Source organism: Panthera leo, chromosome B4 (genome assembly GCF_018350215.1).
Source record: "Panthera leo isolate Ple1 chromosome B4, P.leo_Ple1_pat1.1, whole genome shotgun sequence".
NCBI lineage: Eukaryota > Metazoa > Chordata > Mammalia > Carnivora > Felidae > Panthera > Panthera leo.
In genome coordinates, this window is record NC_056685.1 from 121,126,075 (window position 1) to 121,145,485 (window position 19,411).

Below are 19,411 nucleotides of genomic sequence, written 5' to 3' on the forward strand. Positions count from 1 at the left end.
GAAAATAAATTAAAAATAAAACAAAAACAACAACAACAACAAAACCAGAGTCAAAGCAGGAAGCAAAGGGAAACCCTAAAAATCTAGAGTTATTATTTTCTGAGAAAACAAGGAAATTTCTGCATGATGTGAAATTTGAGGAGTTTGCTATTAAATTTCACAGAGGATGAGAAGGTGCTTTCAGACATGAAAAAAATATAGAAGCAGAAATTAACAATTGGTGCAAGGTCAGAAGATAAAGTTGAAGAAACCTCCTATAAAGCAGAACAGAAATACATAGAGATGAAAAGTCAGAGCTAAAAGAAAAGAAATATAGAAGTTCAATCGTGGAAGTCAAAAACATGACTCTAGGAATTCTAGAGAGAGAAGGGAGAAATTATCAAAGGAAAATTCAAGAAAACTTCCCAAAATGTTAAGAACATGATTCTTCAGATTGAAACTGCTCACCAAATGTATAGAAACTGAATTTAAAAAGACCCACCTCAAGACCCAACATTTTGAAATGTCAGAACTCCATACATAGACCATTCTAAGTGCTTCCAGAGATTAAAAAAAAAAAGTCATATACAACCATCAGAAATCAGAATGGCATCAGACCTCTCAACAGCAGCATTGTAAACTGGAGGACAATAAAGTACCTACAAAATTCTTTAGAAAATCATGTCCAACCTAAAATTCTAACCCAATCAAACTATCAAGCAAGTGTGAGAGGAAAATAAAGCTGTTTTCAAATATGCAAGATCAAACTGTATTCTCTAAACACCATTTCTTAAGTAGCTTCTGGAGAATGTGCTCTACGAAAACAGCAAGAAAATGAAGAAAGAGGAAGACATGGGAGCGAGGAAACAGGAGATCCAGGGAGACAAGGAAGTTCCATGTGGAACACATCCAAGAAAAAACAATGGAATATACAAACTGCCTTACAATTTGAAGTTTATGAGAGAGGAGTTTTAAAAATTTTTTCAAAACATAGGGTGATAAAGTGATGGCAGGTACATGGAAAACTAAGCAAAATACAGTTGACCCTTGAACAATGTGGGGGTTAGGGGTGCTGCCCCCCTGCACAGTGGGAATCCACAGATAATTTTTGAGTAATAGTCTACTGTTGACAGGGGGCCTTACCAATAACATAAACAGTCAACTAACACATAGTTTGCATGGTATATGTATTATATACTGTATTTTTACAAAACAGTAAGCTAGAGAAAAGAAAATGTTATTAAGAAAATCATAAAGGAGAGAAAATACATTTACAGTACCGTTCTATATTGATTGAAAAAAAATCTGCATTTAAGTGGACATGCACAGTTTAAATCCATGGTGTTCAAGGGTCAACTGTATTTCCTGCTAAATATGTTTGGTTGCACAGCTACCAAACTGGCAAAAACTAAAGTCATAATACTGAGTATTGGTGAGAATGTGGAGCAGTGGAAACTTGCATAAAATATTGATATAAGTACATTGGAAAGGATTGGTAATATAAGGTTGAAGATATTCATGCACTGTGATCCCAAATTTTCACTTCCTGTTGTATACCAAATGAAATTTGTGTATCTGTGCACCAAGGAGTATGCACAAGAATGTCTATAACAATAAGACTTATTTCAAACTGGAAACAACCCAAAAGTACATCCATGGTAACATGGATAAACAGTTTGTGGTATACCCATATCATCAAAATGGACGTGTGCAATAATATGGTTGAATTTTACAGAGTTGTCCAAGTCAGACACAAAAGAATATGCACTGTATGACTCTATTTATATAAAATTCCAAAACAAACTAAACTAGACTGTGTTGTTTCACAATAATTGTAAGTAGTGGTTAAAACCATTAAAAAAAAAAAAAGAAGGAGGAGGAGGAAGCTGTAATCATAAAAGGTAGAAAAGTGTTATTTCTGGAGAGAGATGGCTAGTTGCCACCAGGAAGGGACACATAGAGAGCTTTCAGGGTGTTGGCAATGTTTTATTTTTGATTTGAGTATTGGTCAATGATTGTTCACTTTATAATTATTCATTAAACTATATGCAAATATTTTACAATTTAAAAGAAAACTGGGTTTTAAACAGCATGACTGATTGAACACATATTCACATTTTGTTCCCTCTCAAAATTACTGACATGACTTTAGTGGAATAAAAACAACACAAACCATAAAAGATAAACAGAGTGAAAGACAAAAGAACAGGAATAAACTTTTGGAAGCTAGAAAGCAGATGAATAAGTAGATACTTACTTAGAAAACCAAAGGAAGCTGAAATTCAGGCTGACAGAGTAGGCAGCCTGGACACAGGCTGATTGTGCCTCTGAAGCCCCAAAGATCAGAAATTGGAGATAGTAATAGTTCTTGAAGGGAAGAGGATGCTGGCTGAAAATAGAACTGGTTGAAAGTATGTATATGAGGGGCACCACTGGGTGGCTCAGTCTATTGAGTGCTGAGTGTGGAGCCTGCTTAAGATTCTCGCTCTCTCTCTCCCTCTGTCCCCTTTCTCTACTCATGCTATCTCTCTCACACACACACACACACAAAAAGACAAGAAAATCTACATATGTACATTTTATCCTTACCCTGGACAGGTGGGCAACAGCCCCTCCCCAACCCCAGCAGAAAACTGAATTTCACTCCCAGAAGTTAAACTAGAGAGACTCTAAACAGAGGACACTGTATACAACTGTATTCTAGCTTTTATACTGAAAACTGGGGGACTAAGGGAATGACTACATACTCAAAAAAAGAAGACCCTCTGCATCCTTCCCCTATTCATGTCTTTCCCAAACTCTTCCCCAAGAGTAAAAATCTTCACTCAATATGTCTCATTGTATCAGGTAATCACTGTGAACTGTTTGCTCTCTAGAACTGCTACACAGTTACTGCCCTGGGATCTCAGTGTATCATACTCCAGGGATTTTTCCAGTCTTTATCCAGTTGATCTCTTATTACCTGAATCTCATGTTTCTTCTTTGGTACATGCCTTTGTCTTGGCTGCGCACACCATCTGCTAGCTTCCTGAGTGAAACTTAAGTCACATATATACTTATTTATTTATTTAAATATATTAAAAATATTTTTTTGTTTTTTGTTTCTTTATCACTTGTCACTACCTATCACTTATTCAATCCTGCTGGCCTGGATAGAACTGTGTTTGTGGTAGGGGTGAGGGAGTGTTACAAGACATAATATCTTCATTTAAGCTTATGAATCATTCTTCACATTGGGGAAGATGTATTTGAACTTCCTGGGTTAGGAAGCCACTGGGTACATTTAGCATAAGCTCCCGTGTGTCATCCTTGCTGTCTTGAAAATGGTGTGGGTTGTCTTAAGTTTCTCCTTTTATTCATTTATTTTTAATGTTTATTTATCTTGAGAGAGAGAGAGAGAAAAAGAGAGAGTGGGAGAGGGGCAAAAAGAGAGAGAGAGGGAGAGAGAGAACCCCAGGCAGGTTCCGTGCTGTCAGCCCAGAGCCCTATGTGGGGCTCAAAGCCATGAACCGTCAGATCATGACCTGAGCCAAAATCAAGAGTCAGACGCTTAACCAACTGAGCCACCCAGGTGCCCCTTAAGTTTCTCCTTTTAAAGTACTTATGGAAGTATTCATTTTGTGCACCATCCTTAATCCACATCTTTATTTTTAATGCTCATTTTTTCTTAAACATTTAATTACATAAACACTGGGTAGCATATGAATGCTTTGTGAGCACCGTCCTATGCGAGTTATTTACTTACGATAGAATTGTGTCTATTTTAAGGGGATTGGCTTTGTTTTTAGCATTAGTGGGAGTTCATTTGGGGGCTCCAGAGAAAAAATGTTTTTCCTTTTGAAAGTGATGCCAGTTACCATTTCAGCCTATGAGAAAATGAGCTGTATTTTTCCCCGCAAGGGCCTTTATTCAGAAACAAATTATCCTCATTGGTTGAGGAATATTGTACATTACTTGCTTATTTATGTATACTGTATCTATGCCACTAGAGTGTTAGTCCTGTGGCACAGGGATTGTGTTATTTACAACAGTACATTGGTGCATGTAGACATTCAGCAATAAATAAATGATTTCACTCATATGTGGAATTTAAGAAACAAAACAGATGAAAATAAGGAAAGGAAGAAAAAGAGAGAAAGTGGCAAACCATAAAAACAGACTCTGAACTATAGGGAACAAACTGAGGTTGCTGGAAGGGAAGTGGGTGGGGGGATGGGCTAAATAGGTGATGGGGATTAAGGAGGGCACTCGTGATGAGCACTGGGTGTTGTATGCAAGTGATGAGTCACTAAGTTCTACTCCTGAAACTAATATTACACTCTATGTTAACTAATTGGAATTTAAATTAAAACTTGGAACAAAAAAATAAAATAGACATGAATGAACATAAAAAATTCACTTAAAATTTTTTTAAATGTTTATTTATTTTGAGAGAGAGAGAACACATGCAAGTGGGAGAGGGGCAGAGAGAGAGCAAGAGAGAATCCCAAGCAGGCTCCACACTCGCATGGAGCCTGACACGGGGCTCAATCTCACAACCGTGAGACTGTGACCTAAGCCGAAATCAAGAGTCAGATGCTTAACCAACTGAACCATCCAGGTGCCCCAAAAATTCACTTAAATTTTAAGTGAGAAAACACTTATTCTTTTGTTTTGAAAAAACAGAAACATATGATTAATGATTATAGTTATGTTAAAGAAATGAAAATAGTAACATGTTAGGAGAAAATAAAAATGACAATAGTTATTGGAAAGTTGTGATTATGGGTAATTTTTGTTTTTTTCTTTGCTAAACTTTGCATTTTCTGAAACGTTACACTGCTTTATTTAAAAAAAAAAAAAAAGGTAATATCTGAAGTGAAAGCACACTGAACTAGAAGTCTGGAAATCTGTATTCTAGTACTGACTGTGCTGTGTGTTCTTAGGTAAGTCTCTGAATCTCTCTGTGCCTTTGTTTCTTCTTTGGGAAATGAAAGGTCTGAGGGCTTCCCAGCTTCAAAATTCTGATTGTGCTTTCTGCCAATAGCTACTCCTACTTCCTCCCTCTGTAGTGTCTGTTCTTCGCTCTGGGACGGAGCATAGCAATGTTTTAGAATGTCAGTAGGCCAATCTAAACAGTTAGGATTGTTTTCATTACTAATACTTTTTATGATTATTTTTTTCTTTAAAGTGATAGATTCTGTTATGCTTGCAGTGACAGTTCCAGTTTCTGACAGTGGTGGTGTGACTTATTCTCTCAATTCCATTTACCCTAAGTTCCAGGAACACATCAGGAAACCCTGAGTCCAGCTGGTGGTTGGCCAGAGGAATTGGCACATTCCATGGCATCAAGCTCCTGCTTTTCTGGTTTGGGTGGGGTGATGGGTTGGCCCTTCTCTGCTTTCATTACATATGATTTTTGCTTCCCTGGAAACATTAGAGAATCTCAGGTAGCTTCCACTGCCCATCTGATGGGGGAATCTTCAGAGCTAGAAGGCCAACCATGAAAACTCTGTATGTTATAGGCAGTATTTCACTTTAAAAGAATCACTTTAAGGCACATTGGGTCATTCCATGCTTCTTAAGATGAATTAGCTAAGCACAGTGATACCTGGAGAATTCTCATCTGGTGAGCAAGCTCTCATGATGTCATGCGGCAGTGATGTGGGACCTGGTAGACTCTCGGTTTCAAATTTCTAATGATTAGAAATAATTTCTTTAGTTCGTTTGCATTTATACTTGTGACACATACAAGTCCCAATTTCATGATGAAGTGAAGGCACACCTTTGCGCCAATGTATTGACCATTTCCCTAAAGTCTTTCAAATGAATATACAGTTGTTACTGCATCATGATGACCAGCATTATAAAGTAAGTATGTCAGGAAATAACATGGCTTGCATAAAATCAGGAAATAACCCAGCTTTTGAGCACAGGATGTTTAAGACAATGTGAGACATCTGCGATTAGAAGAATCATTTTTAGGATTAAATGAGCTAACACATGTAGTGTTAAATGTAACATGTAAAGCAGTTCCTGGCATATAGTAAGGGCTCAATAAAAGCTACCTTTGGCTGTTTGTTTGTTTTTAATGTATATATGTATGTATTTAGTTAGTTTGACATTCAAATACATTTGTGACCCCTTTTCCTCCAGGAGGGAAGAATGCTGTTGAGGGTGGAGGTTTCCCCCCCACCCCCCGATCATTGTAGAAAAATTAGAAAATGCAGATAAGCAAAAAGAAGACTTATACTCACAGTCTAATCCAGGTTTTTATGATGGGTATTCTTCCATATGTTGTATAAATAGAGGAAAGTATTTGTAAATGTCATCATCAACACACAGCATATATTGAATACCTATACTGTGTAAGATCTAGGATAGAAACAGATAGAAAGGAAATGCATCACACAATCCTTGACTTCAAGGATCTTATATTCTCACTGTGGAGCTAGGACTTCAGAAGAAAGTAAAAAAGTATATAATAGCAGAAAATCATCCATAAGGATAGTTGTCCTCTCAGCAACAGAACAAGCACAGAACAACCTACTATAGCAAATGGGCCCAGAGCCTCCATGATGAGGAGAAGGGCCAACAGCAGGGAAACAACACTCCACATTTCCTTTCTTGTAAACGGAGAAGAGAAGGAATGTCTCCCCACATCACAAGAGCCTTGTTCACCGGCACTGTGAGTATCCCCTCTGCCCCTTTCTTCTCCAAAAATGCAGCCACCTGGACCAGGTTGTGTATTGGAACTTTCACTGGCCAATGGTTATTTGATGCCAGAGGATAATTGGTTCCTGGGGGGAGACTTGGCTTAGCACATTGTGAGAAATACTCCTAGCTCAGCCCTGGATGCTTAATCAAATCCTAGCAGTTGGAGGAATTTTGCTAGCCAAGTGGAAAACACCTGCACCCCAATCTAAACCCAAAAGTGTAAATCTAGTAGAGTCTTGTTTCCCCAAATCTGAAGATTGGCTGGAGAATTCTGGAAGTTGTCAAAGTCTCATTAAGCTGAATCTATTGTCAATTTTACTTATTTTCCATAGCACCCTGTGTGCTTAATCTGGCAAAAGCTTTCCCCTCAAGTGACATAACAAGGCCCTTCACCTCCTTGAAAAGAGCAAAGAAAGGAAGGAGGTTTGAATTTTCCTATTCATTCTCAGATCAGAAAAGGGCCCATTAGGCCTCAAAACTTCATTCCCGTGCTTATTTCTAGGAAAGCTGAGTTAGATGGTCCTAGAAACATTAGCTTTGCTAAGACTGATGCCTCAAAAAGCAATGCTATTCACTGGCAATGTGTAATTGGAAAAGATTGAACAAAGAAGCAAGAGTGGGGGAAGCCAGGCTGTATCTAGACTCTCCTAAGGCAGATCTCATACCATTATTGAGTTTGAAAGGTAGAAAGTACCATCCTCAGGAGCAGGTTATGTCCCTAAAGTCTATTTCTTTTGTCTTTTTAAAAATTATAGTTGACACACAATGTGACATCAGTTTCAGGCATACAACATAGTGATCAACAAGTCAATACATTATGCTGTGCTCACCACAAGTGTAGCTGCCATCTGTCACCATACAACCCTATCATAATACAATTGACTATATTCCCTATGATCCACCTTTTATCCCTATGACTCATTCATTCCATAACTGGAAGCTTGTACCTCCCACTCCCCTTCACCCCTTTACCCATCCTCCCACCCCCTTCCCTCTGGCAGCAATCAATGTGTTCTCTGTATTTATGGTTCTATTTTTGCTTTTCGTTTGTTTTATTTTTTAGGTTCCACATATAAACATATCATACAGTATTTGTTGTTGTCTGACTTAGTTCACTTAGCGTAATACCCTCTAGGCCCATCCACCTTGTCACAAATGGCAAGATTTCATTCCTTTTTGTGGCTGAATAATATTCCCCCCCCCCCCGCTCTCTATCTATCTATCTAGATATATCTGGACATCTACATTATATCTAGCCATCTATAATCTATTGATGGACCAAAGTCTTATTTATTTACAAAACTTGTTTGGAACTAAGAATATATTCCACACCCCGCCCTGAAACAGTCCCCTCCTTTTGTTTTATTATTCTTATAATTTGGTATTAGTTTTATTTGGGAAGGGCCCTTGATTTTATTAAAATTTTAATTTAATTAAGCTAATACATGTATATGGTAAAAAAAAAAAAAAAGTCAAATGGGACTACAAGGCTTATAACTAAAACAGCAATACCCCCCTCCCACAAGTCCTCATTCCTGAAAAACCACTCTATATTCTTTTAGCTCTTTCTTCTATTATTGACCCCCAGGTTTCTAAGTAGCTATGTACTATAGCTATTTCTTGATATTTTAAGGCCTGGGTGTGTTCTATAACCTTCCAACCAGGGAATCTGAGGATTTAGTGCCCTTATCAGGTCCCTCCTTTCTCCATCTTCACATACACAGACAACACTTCCTGTCCCCAGTTTTCCCAATAGATAAACATCATAATTTTTTTGTTAGAGAAAAATTCAGCATATATTTTATTTTAACGATATAATTATTCATAGCCAAGTCACATAGTGTATTAAGAAGAAACTGACTTTTTAATGTAAACTTTCGCTTTTCCTAGAATTAATAATTGCTTCTCTCTTTTTTTTCATTTCTTTATTTCCTTTGAACCTCTTAGCAATTCTTTTATCTTTAATGTCCCAATTACTCTCTGTCCTCAGGCAAGATTTAGATTTGCAAGACTCAGATTTGCCAAAGAAGTAACGATCTTCAACTTTTTCTAACTTTTAGTAATCTCACTTTGTACTCTGTGAGATACAATTCTTGAGAGAAATAATTGGCTAATCAAAAGAAAGTAAGTTTTTTAAAAAAAACACTTCCTATTGACAGAAAAAGAAAAGACTCTTCATTGCCTTTCCTGCTTTCTGGCAAAATTCTTCTATTGATTTCTTTCTGCAGAAAAGGAACTTTTCACTTTTAAAAATAAAACTGGAAACTACTGAAAGCACAAAGAAATGTAATTCAAAGGAAATTCATGTTGAGTACAGAAGGCATATTGTGTCGGGAAAACAATGACTGTACAAAAAGCATTATTAAAATACTTGATACAAAATACCTGAAGGTACGCCTCATACATCACAGCACCAGCCCTCTCATTTCTATAAGTCTTTTGTGTGCTGGCGGTGTTTTTACTGCTTGGGTTATGTAATGACAAGTTGCTATTACTAGATAATGGTTAAACAAAGCATGAAGTACTAGGGCGCTCCCTTACAAATTCTTGTACCTCTCTACCACTGAAGTCAGAGGATACAAAGTTGAGACCAGGAACTAGTCAAAGTTAAAGCCAATCTTCAATGGGGAATTCCCCATTTCATTTATTGTCATGTTAATACGACTTTTCTATTTGTTTTATTCATTATTCCCTATGATATTGGGACAAAACCAGTTGAGCTACCCAAACTCATTACATTGTATACAGTAAATATGTATGACTTTTTACATGTCAATCATACCTCAATAACGTGGTTTTAAAAAAAGCAGTCAATCTGACTCATTAAATAAGCTTAGGTTGACTTCAGAGAGGTTACAAGGAACTGTTTATTTATTAATTTAAGAGACTGGTCAAGATGTAATAAACAACATACACTAATGAAATCCACATACTTTTTGTTGGGGTGCCTGGGTGGCTCAGTTGGTTGAGTGCCTGACTTCAGCTCAAGTCATGATCTCACAGTTTGTGGGTTCAAGCCCCGCGTCAGGCTCTGTGCTGACAGCTCAGAGCCTGGAGCCTGCTTTGGATTCTGTGTCTTCCTCTCTCTCTCTGCCCCTCCCCTGCTCACACTCTGTCAATCTTTCTCTCAAAAAATAAATTAAAAAAAAACATTAAAAAAAAAGAAATCCACATACTTTTTGTGATTTGTTACCTCCTGCCACCTGTTTTTCTTGGCTATAATATTATGAAGTCTAATAAGATAAGGTGATCCCTTTTTAAAAATATCTTGTAATTTAGATGCATATTCTCGTTCTGTAATGCCACTGTTGTACAAGACAGTTTTAAAAATCCTTTTCTTTGAATTATGTTCAACACCTATGTAGGGGTAACACATAAATTACGAGGCACTCAGTTAAATCTGAATTTAGTATAAGCATGGAACATACTTATATTAAAAAGTATTTGTTATTTATCTGAAGTTCAAATTTAACTGGGCATCCTGTATTTTTATTTGCTAACTCTGACAAGCCTACAGCAAGGGCATTGCTATGTAAACAACTTAACTGATGACAGTCTTCCATGAAAGGTAATTGTGATTTCAGACACAGTCTAAAGTCTTTCAAAGTCAGGTGATGCCAAGAAGGGTAATGCCACTTTTGGTTTAAAATAACATTAAAGAGTAAGCAGAAAGATTTTCTAATTAGGCCTTGTAAACTGGCTCTCTGCTTAGAGTTTTCCAAAATGGCTATAATCAATGGCAGTCTTTGAAAAAGTATTTAGCCTTCCAAAATAATCAATGAGAAAGCCAGATTCTGAGCAGAAACTAACAAAACAGAGCCACACGTTTGTATAAAGTATCAAAAGTTTGTGTCAGATTAAAGATTTGCATTCAACTGCTAAACCTCTTATATATTTGGCTCAATATTTGGCTTAGTTTTATCATTTGCATATAACTCTATAAAGTCTTTTGCTGTTCTTTGGAAAGAAGTATATGAAAAAGATTTCTCTAGAGAGATACAAATGAGTTTACTCCCTGATAAATTCACTTTCTCCTTGAAAAATTGCAATCTTTTTTTTTTTTTCTTTTTCTGAGAAAGCTCTAGGTTGGGGCGCCTGGGTAGGACAGTCGGTTAAGCTTCTGGCTCTTGGTTTAGGCTCAGGTCACAATCTTATGGCTCCTGAGTTCAAGCCCTGAATTGGGCTATGGAATTCTCTCTCTCTCCCTCTCTCTGCCCATTCCCTGCTCAAGAATTCTCTCTCTCTCCTTCAAAATAAATACTTAAAAATTTTTTTAAAAGATCAGAGTTTATGGAAATAGGGAGGTATTTGAACAGAACTCCACAGAATAATAAAGGCTGTTGGCAAGCAAAACAAAACAAAACAAAATCACTGACTCCTTTCTCTATATAGTCTTTTCCTGCTTTCTTTTATTTTCTAATACTTTTTTTACTATTGAAGTATAATTTACAATTTTATATTAGTCTTAAGTGCACAATATAATGACTCAACAATTCTATACATTGCTCAGTGCTCATCAAGATAGTGTTCTCTTAATCCCCTTGATTTATTTCACCCATCCACCCCCACCCACCTCCTTTCTGGCAGCCACCAGTTTGTTCTCTGTATTTAAGAGCCCAGTTTCATATTTGTTTGTTTGGGGGTTTTTTTGTTTGTTTATTTGTTTTGCTTTTTAAATTCTATGTGTATGAAATCATATGGTAGCCATCTTTCTCTTATTTCACTTAGCATTATACCCCCTAGATCCTTTCATGTTGTTGCAAAGGGTTTCATAACTTCCCCCCCCCCCAAGATTTCATGCTTTTTAATGGCTGAGTAATATTCTATATATACATATATATGTATACATATATATGTATATATATGTATACACACACACACACACACACACACACACACACACCACATCTTCTTTTCCATTCATCCATGGACACTTGAGTTGCTTCCTTATCTTGACTATTGTAAATGTTGTTGCAATAAACATAAGGGTGCATGAATCTTTTCAAAATAGTGTTTTTGTTATCTTTGGGTTAGTATCCAGTGTGGAATTACTGGATTGTATGGTATTCTATTTTTAATTTTTGATGAACCTCCATACTGTTTTCCACAGTGGCTATACCAATTTACATTCCCACCAATAGTGCATGATAGTTCCTTTTTCTCCACATCCTCACCAACACTTATTATTTTTTGTCTTTTTTATACTAGTTATTCTGACAGGTGTAAGGTGATATCTCATTGTGGTTTTGCATTTCCATAATGATTAGCAATGTTGAACATCTTTTCATGTGTCTATTAGCTCTCTGTGCATCTTCTTTAGAAAAATCTATTCAGAAGACATCCGGATGGCCAACAGGCACATGAAAAGATGCTCAAAGTCACTCCTCATCAGGGAAATACAAATCAAAACCACACTCAGATATCACCTCACGCCAGTCAGAGTGGCCAAAATGAACGAATCAGGAGACTATAGATGCTGGCGAGGATGTGGAGAAACGGGAACCCTCTTGCACTGTTGGTGGGAATACAAATTGGTGCAGCCACTCTGGAAAACAGTCTGGAGGTTCCTCAAAAAATTAAAAATAGACCTACCCTATGACCCAGCAATAGCACTGCTAGGAATTTACCCAAGGGATACAGGAGTACTGATGCATAGGGGCACTTGTACCCCAATGTTTATAGCAGCACTCTCAACAATAGCCAAATTATGGAAAGAGCCTAAATGTCCATCAACTGATGAATGGATAAAGAAATTGTGGTTTATATACACAATGGAGTACTACGTGGCAATGAGAAAGAACGAAATATGGCCCTTTGTAGCAATGTGGATGGAACTGGAGAGTGTGATGCTAAGTGAAATAAGCCATACAGAGAAAGACAGATACCATATGTTTTCACTCTTATGTGGATCCTGAGAAACGTAACAGAAACCCATGGGGGAGGGGAAGGAAAAAAAAAAAAAAAGAGGTTAGAGTGGAAGAGAGCCAAAGCATAAGAGACTCTTAAAAACTGAGAACAAACTTAGGGTTTATGGGTGTGGGAGGGAGGGGAGGGTGGGTGAGGGGTATTGAGGAGGGCACCTTTTGGGATGAGCACTGGGTGTTGTATGGAAACCAATTTGACAATAAATTTCATATATTGAAAAAAAAAAAGAAAAATCTATTCAAGTCCTCTGTCCATTTTTTAATCAGATTATTGGGGAGTGGACATTGAGTTATGTAAGTTCTTTATATATTTTGGATATTAACCCCTTACCAGATATATAATCTGCAAATATCTTCTCCAATTCCGCAGGTTGACTTTTTGTTTTGTTGATGGTCTCCTTCACTGCACAAAAGCTTTTTTATCTTGGTGTAGTCCCAATAGTTCATTTTTGCTTTTATTTCCCTTGCCTGAGGAGACATATCTATAAAGATATTTCTATGGCCAATGTCAGACAAATTACTGCCTGTGTTCTCTTCTGGAATTTTATGGTTTCAGTTCTCACATTTGGACAAATGGCTTCTATCCAGAATATGTAAGGAACTACAAATTAATAAGAAAAAGACAATAGTACAGTGAGCAGATTTACTTTTTAAAAAAAGGATATGCAAACAGCTAGCTAATAAGCATATTAAAAAGTGTACATCTTCATAAGTCATCAGGCAATTAGAAATTAAAACCATAATATGATATTACAGCTAGCCCACCAGAATGGCTAGAATGAAAATGATGAAAAATACTAAAACTTGGCAAAGATTTGCAGCAACCAGAATCCATAAACACCAATAGCGTGCGTGTAAACTGACAACACTTCTCAGAAAACTGTTTGGCACTAAAGTTAACATATGCAATTCTATTCCTATGTATATACCTACCAAAGTTCATACGTGTTCACCAAAAGACATGCACTAGCATGTTGAAGCAGCACTCTAAATAGTAGTCCCCAAATGGAAATTTTCCAAGTGCCCATCAATGGTAGAATGGATAAATAAGTTGTAATATAGTCACACAATGAAATTCTATACATAAATATTAATGAATAATTTAGAAATACAATAGCAATATAAATGAATCTTAGAAACATAATGTTGGGAAAGAAGCTGAACCCAAAAGGGAGCATATACTATTGTTCTTTTTCTTTTTTAACATTGATTTATTTTTGAGAGAGAGAGTGAGCAGGAGAGCGTGCAGAGAGAGCGGGAGACACAGAATCCAAAGCAGGCTCCAGGCTCTGAGCTGTCAGCACAGAGCCCAACACAGGGCTTGAACTCATGAACTGTGAGATCATGACCTGAGCCAACATTGGATGTTTAACTGACTGAGTCACCCAGGAGCCCCTATTGTTCCTTTTATATAAAATATTAAAATAGGCAAAACTAATCAATGTTGTTACAAGTGGCAGTGGTTCTTTTTGACAGGGCAAGGGAAGTGTAGCTAATATTTCTAGATCTGGGTGCTAGTTATAAGGGCACACTCAGTTTATGAAAATTCATCCATCTGTACTCTTTATGTATGTGCATATTACAATGCATATTATAGTTTGGTAAAAAGTTGTTTTTTAAGAAATGTTTATTTATTTGAGAGGGAGAAAGAACATGTGAGTGGGGGAGGAGCAGACAGAGAAGGATAAAGAGAGAATCCCAAGCAGGCTCCATGCTGTCAAGACAAAGCCTGATGTGGTGCTTGAATCCATGAACCCAAACCGTGAGATCATGACCTGAGCCAAAATCAAGAGCCAGACACTTAATAACTGACTGAGCCACCCAGGCTTTCCAAAAAGTTTTTTAAAATCACTGAAATTATAAAGAGATCTAATATTCCGTATTTACCAAAATTTCTCTTGGAGTTAAGTTTGTATGTATTTGGAAGCCATGTTTTCGTGAGAGGCTGGGTAGAAGGCAGTATGGTAGATAGCTGCTGTGTGGCCAGCACTTCTAAAAATGGAATTTCAATTTGTCTTTGGATAACTAATTTTACACTATGAGACTTTCAGATGCAGTGTTCCTTCCACCACACTTCCCCACTGACAGGTGTACACATACAACTCAAGCCACCCACTTAGAGAACCCTATCCATCTAGACATAGTAATTGGTCCAATATTGGCATATACACCCCAAATAGTCAATCATTTAGTAGATCTGAGGTTAAAGGTGCTTGGCATACCCTTAGACACTCAGTATGTCAGTCAATAAGTCACACTTTTACATAAGCTTGTCAGAGGGGGTTTCTGTTGCTTGCAGCCCAAAGAGTGGTAAGGACTCTGAAAGATAGGTTCTGTTAACACAGCTGATTTCCACATTATGTTGTGAGAAGGGTAGTTCTAGTTAACACTGGAGCTTCTGGCTAGGTATAGGCAAACTTCCCTCCTCAGTACTTTATTAATCTACTGCTGTGTAACAAATTACCACAAATGTAGTGCCTTAAAACAGCACGCTTATTATCTCTGTTTCATTGAGTCAGGAATCGCATGGCTTACCTTGGTATTCTGCTTCATGGTTTCACACAAGGCTGCAATCAAGTGTCAGCCAGAGCTGGGATCTCCTCTGAAAGCTTCACTGGGGAAATGAATACAAATTTGAATAACATCAGTTTGAAATGGCACCAAATTATTAGCTTGCCTGCACCTCTGTTTGCCCTGGTATGTATGCACAGCTGGTATTCATTAAGAATGGTCTAGGGGGTCTAGAAGGTGAAAGAGCTTGGAAATGATAGATAGTAAATTAAAATAAATCTCTAAACCAAAGTGCAAAATCACTCTGTAATGATACCTCTGTGCTTCTTAAACCTTGAGAAATCAAAGAGATATCATAAACCATATGAAAATTTGGCTATAAGAATAGCGAAGAGGGGCGCCCAGGTGGCTCAGTGGGTTAAGCGTCCGACTTTGGCTTGGGTCATGATCTCACGGTTTGTGAGTTCAAGCCCCACATCAGGCTCTGTGCTGACAGCTCACAGCCTGGAGCCTGCTTCGGGTTCTACGTCTACCCCTCTCTCTGCCCCTCCCATGCTCATGCTCTATCTTTCTCTGTCTCTCAATAATAAATAAATGTTAAAAAAAAAAAAAAAAGAATAGTGAAGAAATAGGCAGAAGACATGAATACACACTTTTCTAATGAAGATATCCAGGTGGCTAACAGACACATGAAAAGATGCTCAAAATCATTCATCATCAGAGAAATACAAATTAAAACCACAATGAGATACCACCTCACACCTATCAGAATGGCTAAAATTAACTCAGAAAACAACAGATGTTGGAGAGGATGAGGAGAAAGGGGAACCCTTTTGCACTGTTGGTGGAAATGCACACTGGTGCAGCCACTCTGGAAAACAGTATGGAGTTTCCTCAAAAAATTAGAAATAATATTACCCTATGACCCAGCAATTGCACTACTAGGTATTTATCCAAAGGATACAAAAATGCTGATTTGAAGGGGTACATGCACCCCAATGTTTAAAGCAATGCTGCCAACAATAGTCAAAGTATGGGAAGAGCCCAAATGTCAATCGACTGATGAATGGATAAAGAAGATGTGGTATATACATACAATGGTTATTATTCAGCAATCAAAAAGAATGAAATATTGCCATTTGCAACAACATGGATGGAACCAGAGGATATTATGCTAAGTGAAATAAGTCAGTAAGATAAAGACAAATATCATATGATTTCACTCATATGTGGAATTTGAGAAACACAGCAGATGAACATAGGGGAAGGGAAGGAAAAATAAGATATAAATGGAGAGGGAGGAAAACCATAAGAGACTCTTAATACAAAGAACAAACTGAGGGTTGCTGGAGGGAAGGTGGGGGGAGGGGGTAAATGGATGATGGGCATTAAGGAGGGCACTTGTTGGGATGAGCCCCGGATGTTATACGTAAGTGATGAATCACTGGGTTCTACTCCTGAAACCAATACTACACTGTATGCTAACTAACTTGAATATAAATAAATACAATTTAAAAAATAATTTGCCCTTTGAATTAAAAAAAGAAAAAAAAGAATATTGATGGTCAAGTACTTTGTTTTTTTTCCATTAAGCACTTTAAATTTACTTTACACTAGTCATCTATTTGGATTCCCCTGTAAGTTCTTAAGAGATACATCAGGAAAGGCAAGATAAATTGGTTAAAATCACAGACACACCACAAACTTAAAGCTTGGAAGCAAAGGAAATTATATATAATATATAACATATATAATGTATATTTATGCATGTGTGTGATTTTTATATTTTATATAGTATACATACATTATTTACTATATGACGAACAGGTAGAACACATCATTTTCCCTGTAGCTTATAAATTCTACCTTTATCTCCATCTTACCTCCAGTTTAGATGTTACCCTGCTGAGGTTATGGGAAAGAATAGAGAAAGAGGACTTCTGTATCTACAGTTGAGTGGCTTAGAGCAAAGGAGTTTTTATGTCAGCCAAACAGAGGGATAAGAAAATAAAACTCTACTGGTTTATGACCAAAATAACATGTCTAGTCAGGTTAATGCTGGCACACATTTCCAAATTCACAGGCAATTTTCAGCTTATGCATAGGCAATGTTCCAAAAACTCATTTGTAAGCATTCATTAAATGATGACTGCTATTATTATCAGAGACACACATGACCTATGATAAATATGAAACAATTCTGAAGATATAGTTAGTAGCAGTTTTCTGTCATAGAGAAAGCACGTGTATGTGCTGGAAGGTCTGAATCAACAGCCTAAAGACCTTGACACTAGGGTCTATGCACTGGGACTCATTAACAGTGTGACATACCTGAAGTCCCAGTATCTCTGTGGAAGCCTGTGCTTTGAGCCCTATCTCCCTTCCATCTATTGAAAACCTATTAAGACCAGAAGCTGAAGAAAGTTTGTGGGAAAAGTTTGTAGCAGGGAGAGAGGAAGCGGAGCAAAGCATTGCAAAAATCCAGGGTCTCCATTTCCATCATAGTCCAAGTGAATTTGGCACCTGAGGAAGATGCTGAGTTCTCACGCAGTTAGAAATATATGAAAACTGGAAGAGTGAGGTCACTCTTTGGAGACCTGTCATAAGCCTCTGCTGCTGTACCTGCTCAGCATCACCTTCTCACTCTTTTGGGAACAGCAGTTTGGTTTTCAAACTTGGTATCTACTCTCCCATGCTCTCAGTCCATGCAGTTCAGGTAAGCTGACCACAACACACCAGGCGTGAACAAATGAGTGGCTCAGGCCTAACAAATCAGAGTGATTGTTCTATGATTCAAGCTGTGATTGGTTCATGGACAGGTATGTGCGTACATGACCCAATTTGGATCAATGAGAGGCAGCCCTAGGACTTTTGCCAGAACAATTACAAAAGAGACATTTACTTTAGGGCTTATAAAATCGTAGGATGTAGAGCCAGTCTGAGAATTAAACTCTCCTGGGACAGGATTGAAGCAACATTTGAATAGCAAATCCTAGTATTGTACCAAAACTATTGCTAGTAATCAATGAATGTCCTAGGTACTTCAACTTTTTCCTCATTTGGGGTAGTTTCCAGTGTGTTTTGGATTTCTAAGAGGCCGATGATGCTTTCCTCTCACCTGTTGCTATAGAGCTTGATTACTGTCCCTGTATCTACTCTCTATCACCCAAAACCCTCTTCAATATTTTTTCCAGATGACCAGTGTGTCTTCATACTTTAGAATTCCTGACAACCTTCTTTGATATGCCAGTGTTCAAAGAATGTATATATAGACCAAACGTAATGTAGCAAATTGCCATTATTTAAGAAGGAACTTTCCAAGAAAACTCCCTAAAATGGAATGAGATGCCTCCTAGAGTTCCATGTCACTGGAGGTATTCTGTATCACGAAGACTCATCAAGGTGAATAAAACCAAAGCAAAGCAAGGCAAAGCCAAACAGTAACCTAATTGAAAAGGCCACGCTCCTTCTACCATGCCAAGCTACGTTATTTTTCCAGTATCTCTGGTATGGATAGATTTGCAATGGTGTTTTGGCTTTCCTAGGTCTCTCACTCCCCTTCAATGATCAGGGGTGTGCACATTTTCAAGATGAGCACCTAGTATGTGACCACAGAATAACGTGGACTAAATTACACATATAAGGATTAATCTAATGTCATGCCTAATTCAAAACATATCATAGAATCCCAGTTTCTTCATTGGTAAAATTGGTATAGTCAATCTGACTCCATTTTTTTGAAGTTTGACTACTGACAGCTTTTAAGCCTCACTCCTTCTTCCCCATCTGCCCTACATCTGGGACAACTGGTAACAAAGCTGAGATACTCCCTCTTTTGATGCTGATGGGAAATTCAAAATTCCCTAAACCCTCACCCTGGCCCAACCCCCTAACCACGAAAAAACAAACAACAACAAGGACAACAAAAACCAAAAACACCCAGGCCAGTCTCATTTCCTTGCTCTCTCTCAAACCATTTTTAAAATCTCCTTGGGGGCCACACTGATTTCCCCCAGAAAGCCTCATTATGTGAGTAATGAACTTTTTTCATACACTCTTGGTATGTATGTGCCATCATTAGTCTTGACATGCAAACCCGACTTGCGGTGGAGGTCCTGTTTCTTAGGAGTAGTCACAACATTGGGAATAATGCTAAGTATCTTCAAGGATTATTGTGAGAATAAGAAATAAGGTAATAAAGAACACTCTTTATAATCACATAGTAAATGCTCATAAGTTTGAGATAAATTTGAAATGAGTTATAAAACAATTTAGGACAGAGTCTAGGACATGTAAGTGCT